Consider the following 9514-nt stretch of genomic DNA (forward strand, 5'->3'; position numbering starts at 1 on the left):
ATGTGTCAGGATCCCATATGGGCACCAGTTTGCGTACTGGGTGCTCCACTTCCTATCTAGCTCGCTGCTGTGGCCTGGAAAAGCAGTCACGGACAATCCCAAACCTTGGGACCCTGAACCTACATGGGAGACCTGGAAGAAACTCCTGGCTCCTGGCTTCGGATTGGCTCAGCTCAGCTCTGGCCATTGCTGCAACCTGGAGAGTGAATCAGCGGACAGTTCTCTCTGTCTCTTTCTCATTCTGTACATCTACTTTTCCAATTTAAAAAAAAAAAAGCCATCACAATCTGAGGACATTTCATATTTGCTTCTTTTGCCAGCACCAAGTCAGCCTCATGTGAATCTTTCCATCTCATGACAAACATCAATGCTACACTGCTGTCTGTGGCACCAATTATTCGTTCAGGATCAAGACCCTTGGCAAAACCTGTTAGTTTGTCAGCAGCATCTCTTTTCGTCTTTGATTTGCTGTCATCAGATTCACTGTCAGATAAAGATTTTCTTTTTTTTTTTAAAGATTTATTTTTATTATTTTTTTTATTGGAAAGGCGGATATACAGAGAGGAGAGACAGAGAGGAAGATCTTCCATCCGATGATTCACTCCCCAAGTGACCACAATGGCCGATGCTATGCCAATCCGAAGCCAGGAGCCTCTTCCGGGTCTCCCACGTCGGTGCAGGGTCCCAAAGCTTTGGGCCGTCCTCGACTGCTTTCCCAGGCCACAAGCAGGGAGCTGGAAGGGAAGCGGGGCTGCCGGGAATAGAACCGGCGCCCATATGGGATCCCGGGCATGCAAGGCGAGGACCTTAACCACTGCGCCACCGCGCCGGGCCCTAAAGATTTTCTTTTTGTACCATATTTTTCTTTATCAGGTTTTTGAAAATTAAGAGTCTTCAGTTAACTCTGGGCAATCTAAATTTTCCTCACATTCCCAAGTATTGTAATCCCTTCCACTTCAGGAAGTATTGATCATGTGTCAGTCCAACACTTTTCCATTCTGTTTCTTTCCCATCTTTTGCAATGTAGTTTCATTTTTATTTTTTAATTGCAGACTTGAAGAGCTATTACATGTGTGGCTTAGCGCTTCTAGATCCCCGTGGGGCAGAGTGGGAAGGATGGGGTAAGGGTGGTCACTGAATCCCTCCCTCATAAATAGCTCATATCTGATATTTAGTTGTAATGGAAATTTAACTAACACAGTAAATGATATTGAGCATTTAAAATATGTTTGTATATAAAAATGTGGCCATTTGTGTTTCTTCTTTTCAGACATTTCCATTTAGATCCTATGCCCATTTCTTAATTGGATGACCATATTGTGTTGATTAATCTGTTTGTGGAAATTTGCAGTTACATTTCTGCCTTTTGGCTAATTATGGAATATAGCTATGAACATTCATGTGCTCGATTTTATGCAGACAGATGTTTCCAGTTCTAGACTACATAGAATCTCCACGTTTTTGCTATTGTGAGGCTTTCCTAAACTGTCTCTGTACTATTTGTTATTCCAATTAACATTGAGTGCAGATTCCTATCTCTCCATATCCCCAGAAACACGTGTTCGTAACACATCCTAGTGGGTAATGAAATAGTATCTCATTAGGGTTCTGCTTTGTATGCATTGATGGGTAACAGTGTTGAAAATTGCATTTGCTGACCATTTCTCTATCTTCTTTGGAGAAGTGCCTACTGAAATAATTTGTCTATTTTAAAAAAAACGATTTATTTTTGTTTGAAAGGCAAATTTTACAGAGGGAAAAGGTCTTCCATCAGCTGGTTAATTTCCCAAATGGCCTCAGTGGTCAGAGCTGAGCTGATCTTAATCCAGAAGCCAAGAGCTTCTTCTGGATCTCCCATGTGGATGCAGGGGTCCAAGTATTTGAGCTGTCTTCTGATGCTTTCTCAGATCATAGCAGGAGGTTAGATTGGAAGTAGAGCAGCCAGAATTCAAACTGATGTCCATATGGAATGCTAGCACTTCAGGTGGGGTATTAGGTTGCTATTGTTGAGCTTTAAGAGTTCTTTTATAGTGCCTGATATGATGCTTCAATGACTAAATCCTCACCTTGTAAGTGCTGGGATTCCACATGGGTGGTGGTTCATGTCCTGGCTGATCTACTTCCTCTCCAGCACCCTACTTATGTCCTGGGAAAGCAGTAGAGAATGGCCCAAAGCCTTGAGACATTGCACCTGTATGGAAGACCCAGAAGAAGCTCTTGGCTCCTGTCTTTGGATCTGCTCAGGTCCAGCCATTGTGGTCATTTGTAAATCTGATCTGGTTTCCAATAAAAATAAATAAATCTTTTTTTAAAAAAGTATAGTCTGGGTATTAATTCCTTATCACACATATGATTTGCAAATAATAGTTGCTTTCATAGTGTAGGCTTTTCTTGATACTATATTATTTTTGAAGCACAAAATCTTTAAGTTTGATGAAGTTTGATTTCTTAATTTAAAAAAATGTTGCTTATGCTTTTCTTGCCATATCTAACAACTCATTGCTCAATCCAAGTTGGTGAAGATTCATACCTACGATTCTTCTAGAGTTTTCTAGGTTTAGATAACCCACTTTGAGTTAATATTTTTAGAAGAAATGAGGCAGGGAGATAACAGTCTTTTACATCTTTTACATGTCGGTAACATATTGTTCCAGTAACATTTGTCAATTAAACTGTTCTTTTCACACTAATTTGTCTAGACACCCTTGTGAAAAATGAATTCACCCTAGATGTATGAATTGGTTCTATACTTTAAATTTCATTCCATTGAATATATGTCAATATCAACTGTCTTGATTACTGACCCTTTGAAATAATTTTGAAATTATAGAAACTTAAGTCTTCTGAGAGCTTTATTTACTTATTTAAAATTTGCTTCAGCTATTCTGGGTCTTTTAATTTCCATGTAAGTTTAAGGATCATCTTTTCGATATTTCTTTTTAAAAAGAGTTGGGCTGGGGCATGGATTCTGATATGGCTTGTTAAACTACTGCTTACTACTCTGGCATTCCATATGGGCTCCAGTTCAAGACCCATCTTCTTGACTTCCAATCCAGTCTCTCACTGTGTGTCTTTTGCTCTCTCTGTAACTCTACCTTTCAAATAAATAAACAATGAATCTTAAAAAAAGCAAGAAAATGAATAAGCAAAAATAAAAGCAAAAGAATAAGAACATCATTGAATTTTATAATTCAGTTAAGCCAGAAAATTAATATACGTAGTATTGCTCTCTTTTAAAAATAATTTATTTATTTTTTTTTGTAAGGTAGATTTACAAAGAGATCTTTAATCCTTGGGACCTATAGGTACATGTTCCCAAGGTTTTGAGCCATCTTCCACTACTTTCTCAGGCCATAAGTAGGGAGCAGGATTAGAAGTGGAGCAGCTTGGACCAGAATGGGTGCCCATATGGGATCCTGACACTTTAGGCTGAGGATTAACCTGATATGCCATGGCCCTACTATCTTTTTTTTTTTTTTCAAAGGTTTTTTTTTTTTTTTAGTTGGAAAGGCAGATATGCAGAGAGGAGGAAAGACAGAGAGGAACATCTTTTATCTGCTGGTTCACTCCCCAAGTGATTTCAATGGCCAGAGCTTAGCTGATCCATAGCCAGGGGCTTCTTCCAAGTCTCCCATGCAGTTACAGGATCTCAAGACTTTGGGCCATTCTATACTGCTTTCCCAGGCCTCAAGCAGGGAGCTGAATGGGAAGTGTGTCTGCTGGCACACGACCCAGCACACATATGGAATCACAGCACATGCAAGGCAAGGACTTTAGCCACTAGGCCATCATGCCAGGCCCCCTACTACCTTAAAAAAAAACTGTCTTATAAATTATTTTTTATTTTCCATGATTCGGTTTTTGTAGGGATAGGGTTTTGTCCCTCTCCTTCTTTCCTTCCCATTTCTCTCTCCCATTGTTAATAGTTTTTGTTTTTGTTTTTTATTTATTTGTTTTTATTTGAGAGACATATTTACAGAGAGATAGAAAGAGATCTTCCATTCTCTGGTTCATTCCCCAAATGGCTGTGGTCGCCAGATCTGAGCTGATCCAAAACTAAGAGCCAAGAACTTATTCAAGATCCCTCACACATGGGTGCAGAGGTGAAAGGACTTGAACCACCTTTTGCTGCTTTCCCAGACCATCAGCAAGAAGTCAGATTGGAAGTGGAGCAACTGGGACATGATTTGGTGCCAATACCAACACTGCAGGTAGAGGATTATTATGCAAAGCCACTTTGTCACATACACCTCCCCCCTTCCCTTTTAAAATTATTTAGTTGAAAGGTAGAGTTACACAGAGAGGAGAAAAGACAGAGACATTTACTCTTCACTGATTTACTCCCCACATAGCTGTAATGGTCAAAATTGGGCCAGAGTTTTTATTTCTGTATGTTGCTCTCATGTCTTAAAACCTTACTGAAGTCATTTATTAACTCTGATAATTGTGTGCCTGTGTTTGTGTAGATATTTAAGAGCTTTCTATATAGAGAGTTATACAGCTGTCAATAAGAAAACTATTGCTTCTGGCTTGCCAATCTAGATTCTTTTCCTTTGCTGGTGTTTTTAGGGACCTGCCTGGTTCCTGTCTTAGGGAAGAAGGAAGCAAGGGACCTAGACATTGGGGTTTTTATTTCTATGTTTCTCTAAGTATGTTGAAGTATTTTTTAACCTTTGTGTGGCTTTCTCTTGTGTGTGTGTGTGTGTATACATTAAAATTTATGTAATTATTTTGAAAGACAGAGCAAGAGAGAATTCCCCACTAGTCCCCCAGTCCCATTTGCAGGTTCATAATATCCACAATAGCTGGGAGCCAGTCCAGGACTCAACTAACTGAGGCACCACCTGCTGCCTACAAAGTGCATGTTAACAGTAAGTTGGAATTTGGAGTGAAACCAGGACTTGAATCTAAGCACTCCAGTATGGTGTGTGGATATCCCAACTAACAGCCTAACTCTGTGCTATTTTCTTTTCGTGGGGTGGGGTGCGGAATGGTAACCTTTCATCCCTTCACATACAAAACTTTTCAAAAACAAAATTCAGGGCCCGGCGCGATGGCACAGTGGTTAAGGTCCTCACCTTGCACACCCGGGATCCTATATGGGCGCCGGTTCTATTCCCGGCAGCCCCGCTTCCCATCCAGCTCTCCGCTTGTGGCCTGGGAAAGCAGTGGAGAACAGCCCAAAGCTTTGGGACCCTGCACCCATGTGGGAGACCCAGAAGAGGCTTCTGGCTTTGGATTGGCATAGCATCGGCCATTGTGGTCACTTGGGGAGTGAATCATCGGATGGAAGATCTTCCTCACTGTCTCTCCTCTCTGTATATCCACCTTTCCAATAAAGATAAAATAAATCTTTTAAAAAAATTCAGGACTTTGCCCCTAAGAGTGTGTTTTGTACATGTGTTTAAATGGCAGCTCACCATTTGTTCCCTCCTCAGTCTTAAATTCAGCTGACCACATTGATCTGCTCTTTCAGACTCTAAGATCTCTTCTCTTTCCTCTTTTGGAGCTTTTGCAGGTAGAAATTTTTTTTAAATAGCTCATGATAGAATAAAAATATACAAAATGCAGACCCCCTGAAGGAAGCAGGGAGGTGTGTCAAGTCAGAGGGAGGAGATCCAGGTGTGGAGCAGGAGGGAAGCAGAAAGAAGCAGAGTCCAGCCTCCACACTGGAGGCCAGCTCATGGGCAACAGAGGGACTTGCAGGGAACGTTGCAGCTGCAGAGCACCTGATGAATATTCTGACCTCAGCCATTTTAAAGGAAGCAAGCCAGACATTCACTGATGAAGAATGTGCATCACCATTAACGTAAGCCACTGAGGTCAAAGCCTCCTTATAGGTTTTGACTTTGCATCCTCAGAACTATTCTAAGAGTACCAATCTGACAATACCAGGCTTCTTGTCCATAGGGAAGGCAACAGTTGATCAACACTGGCAGGGCTGGTTCCTGGGGAACTAGGGCGCCTTGGAATTGGTCAGGGTGGCACTTGCTGGGTTATGGAGCTTCTTCCATCTGGAAAATTCGACCATCCTCTTTTCCACACCAGGATTGTGCAAATCAGAAAAGCTAAAATACACAGGAGACCCCTTCTTTTTTTCTTTCCTTCCTGTGTGTTGCCTTGAGATGGTCAGGGAGCCAACTTGACCCCTTGAGAGTAGGTCATCTCAGACAGGGTCAGGAATGGCTTTCCCAGACAAAGCTTCTGCTTTGAATTCCTCCCCCAGATTCTATGCCTTGGGTCCATGGAATCACATGAAATGTGAACAACCTAGCTGTCTCAAGGCTTACGTAGCAACAGGTGTTAGTGTTTGATTTAATGGCAGCAAACTCTGGTTTGCTGTTGCCTGGAATTTAACCTAAATTTACCCCTACAAATAGCAGGGCAGGACAGGTTTCTGAATCTGAGTCAACTATTCACTTGTGCTTTTTTTTTTTTTTTAATTTTTTTTTTTTTTTTTTTTTTTTTGCTCTAAAAGGCATGGGACATATACAGGGCAATGAGTCCAAGACACAGATCCCACAAGACTGAATCACAGCCATACAACTCCTAGACATGGTGCAATGAGATTAATTTTCCTTTTATTGTGAGCCAACACAATGCCAGATCAGTGCAGCTAGCTTCAAAGTTGACAGGAATAGAAGCTATTGCAAAATTATTCTTATGTCACAGATAACTCCTGTCCCATGTGAAGAGGGGAAAATTCACCCAGGGAAGGAAGAGGTGTTCTGCTTGTGTTCACAGTGCCAAGGACATGTCTTTCTGACTAGTTAGCTACCATTTATTCAGTGGAGTCATTCAGTCTCTGTAAAGAACCTCATAAACTAATGATGGGATATATGAACCTGTCAAGTTCATGGTGGACAAAGCTACTATAAAAATTTCCAAGACTTGAGAATTCCTCTTCTGAAAGATCCCACAGTGTTTTATAAAAGCATTAGTCATGCCACAAAGCGTTAGAACTACTCTTTGAGGCGAGCCAGAATTATTTATGCCCATTTTAACAATATGAAAGCTGAGGCACATTATGGTTAAGTACTTGTTCAGGGCCAATGTGAAGTCAGTGGCACAACAGTAAGAGAGATCTAGATTCAGCCATCACCTTGCTTGCTTCTATTCCCTGCTGACCCATCTGACCCAGAATTGCGGAATGCACTCAGGATACTATCAAACTAAGGAAAAAACTTTCTTTTTTAAATGCTAAAACCATCTTTTAATATGTAAAAAAAAATGCATTCAGATTACTTCCACCATCTACCAAGTGTGACCATTTAAGGAAAGAACTCTGCATTTTCACAGGACTTCCAGAAGGGAATCCTGTGAATAGCTGTACAATCATTTTCCAATCCAAACCTTTTTCCTACCTGATATGTCTATAGACTGACAGGTGCGAAGGTCCCCACTGAGGGAGTAAGGGCGAGTTCATTTCCGACACATTTTAAAAGCATGTAAGGCACTTAAATGGTTCTCAACTCATCCACAGAATAGGATAGTAAGAAATTCAGACTCTTGGTCAATTCAGAGTCACTTTAATGCGTACTTAAATTCAACTTTAGAGTCTTGACAATGGTGTTCCTTAATTAGTAGACACACCCAGATCTATATACCCGCAGGCTGCAAGCTTGAGGTCTCTGATTAGCTTGGCATGGGGCTAATCCATTGAACATAATTAGAAGAGAATGTTGATTTTCTTATTTAAAAATACAAGGATACTTCAGAAAGTTCAAGGAAAATGAAAATAAGAGATAACTCTATTTTGGTGCAAAATTTATATCCATGCATACTTTATTCTTAATACTCTACATTTGTGAACTTTCTGATATAACTACAATATTATAAAGCAGATATTTGATGACCTGGAGAATTAAACTACCCTTCTGACTCTTCCCAGGAGGTAGGTACAGGTCAGCAAATAGTAGAGATCTTGCACTGGATTCTCTTCTCCTGAGATGAACGTCTCAAAAGACCAGGTTATTATCTAAGCTGTTCCTTGTAGCCACTATTAAAATAACCAAGGAAGAAAGGCCCTCCTCCCTACCATCATGGGGCTCAACTGTGGACACAGCATGTGGTACAGTACACTTCCAATCTTAGTAGAACACAGCCAGGTTTCTGCATTGAAGACTAAAGGACTAAGACAGGAGTCCATGGATGTCAAAACACTAAGGTTGTGTATTTTCCGGATTGTTCTATACTGTTGTCTGCCTTTGGTTGGTGGGGAATGCTAGTTAGTTAGCTGAATAGGGACTGAATTTCACAAAGTCCATGGTATCCTGTGTTACATCCCAACCGTAGCTGTGCAAGGCTCTGTTCCAGGATCAGCATCTCCTTTCAGAGTAAGGCACTTGGGAACTTGGCCTTGCTTCTTGCGCTTCCTAGTGAGGACTGGGTATCTTCCTCCTGCAAACATTGCATTGTCAGCTGAGACCCTGTTCAGCTTGGACCATCAGGTTGAGCAAATAAGGCAGCATTCAGCATGCTCTCTGCCCTGACACAGAGACAGGAAACTGGCAACAAATGTTCCTTGGCTCTATAGCAGGCTCATTGGCACAATGTGAGTATTTGGTTTGGCCATGTGTCATAAGAAAGAGCCTCTTGGAGCCAAGGATGTTTCAGAAGGGTTTGCCAGACTTATTTGGAGCCATCTGAGGGGCAAAGGGAAGAGGTACAGAGCCTCCAGAGGCACAGGAAGGCAGAGCAGCTCTTCTTGCTGAAGACAAGGTATCATGGCTTCTGAGCATTGTCTGAAGGAGGAGCTGCCTGGACAGCAGGTTGTCACTGCCCTGAGCACATGCATGGAGGCTGCCTGACCACCTGACCAGAGACAGAGACAATGTTTTGGAAGAGTCAGAACCAGTAGGGAAAACAGGATAGGGTAGAGCCTGAGATCAAAACATGGTTGACTAAGAGATTCCTATCTCATTCTCTAGCAGATGCTGTAGTTGAGGTTAGCTCTTACTATAGAATGAGTGAAGGGGGCCAACACAATAGCCTTCTAGTTTTTATTCATTACAAAGATAAATTGATAACTAATCAATTAATCTACTATTGAATCTATTTCATTAGGATACCCAATAACTTACTCAGCAATCTTCTGATTCCCTAGCCATGGAATCTCAGAACACTCTTTTTTGAAAGTTGTGTCTTAGGAACTGCCTGTACACCTTGTGCCTCAAACTTTTCATCTCATGTCCAGAAGTGGAGTGATGGGGAGAGCACAGAAAATCCACCTAATTCTTCCCCCTTATGGTTATTTCAACATCCCTCTTTCAGAAGGAAATACTCTTAAGGAAAGAAAGTCTGTGTGCCAGCTCTCCGCCCCCCAAATATATATACATTTATCTTTATGCTACACTGAACTACATCTTCTAAAATTATTCCTTTTATAAATGTTTGCAGATGTTACAGCCATGCTGGATGAGGGGAACAACTAATCTTCATGGCCACTCCTTGCTCAGACAGTCAACAGAGAAAGATCCTGTGTCATTTAGAGGAGTCGTAAACCCTTGCTAAG

This window comes from Ochotona curzoniae, unplaced genomic scaffold (genome assembly GCF_017591425.1).
Source record: "Ochotona curzoniae isolate NIBS_2020 unplaced genomic scaffold, NIBS_Ocur_1.0 contig_66, whole genome shotgun sequence".
In the NCBI taxonomy this organism is placed as follows: Eukaryota; Metazoa; Chordata; class Mammalia; order Lagomorpha; family Ochotonidae; genus Ochotona; species Ochotona curzoniae.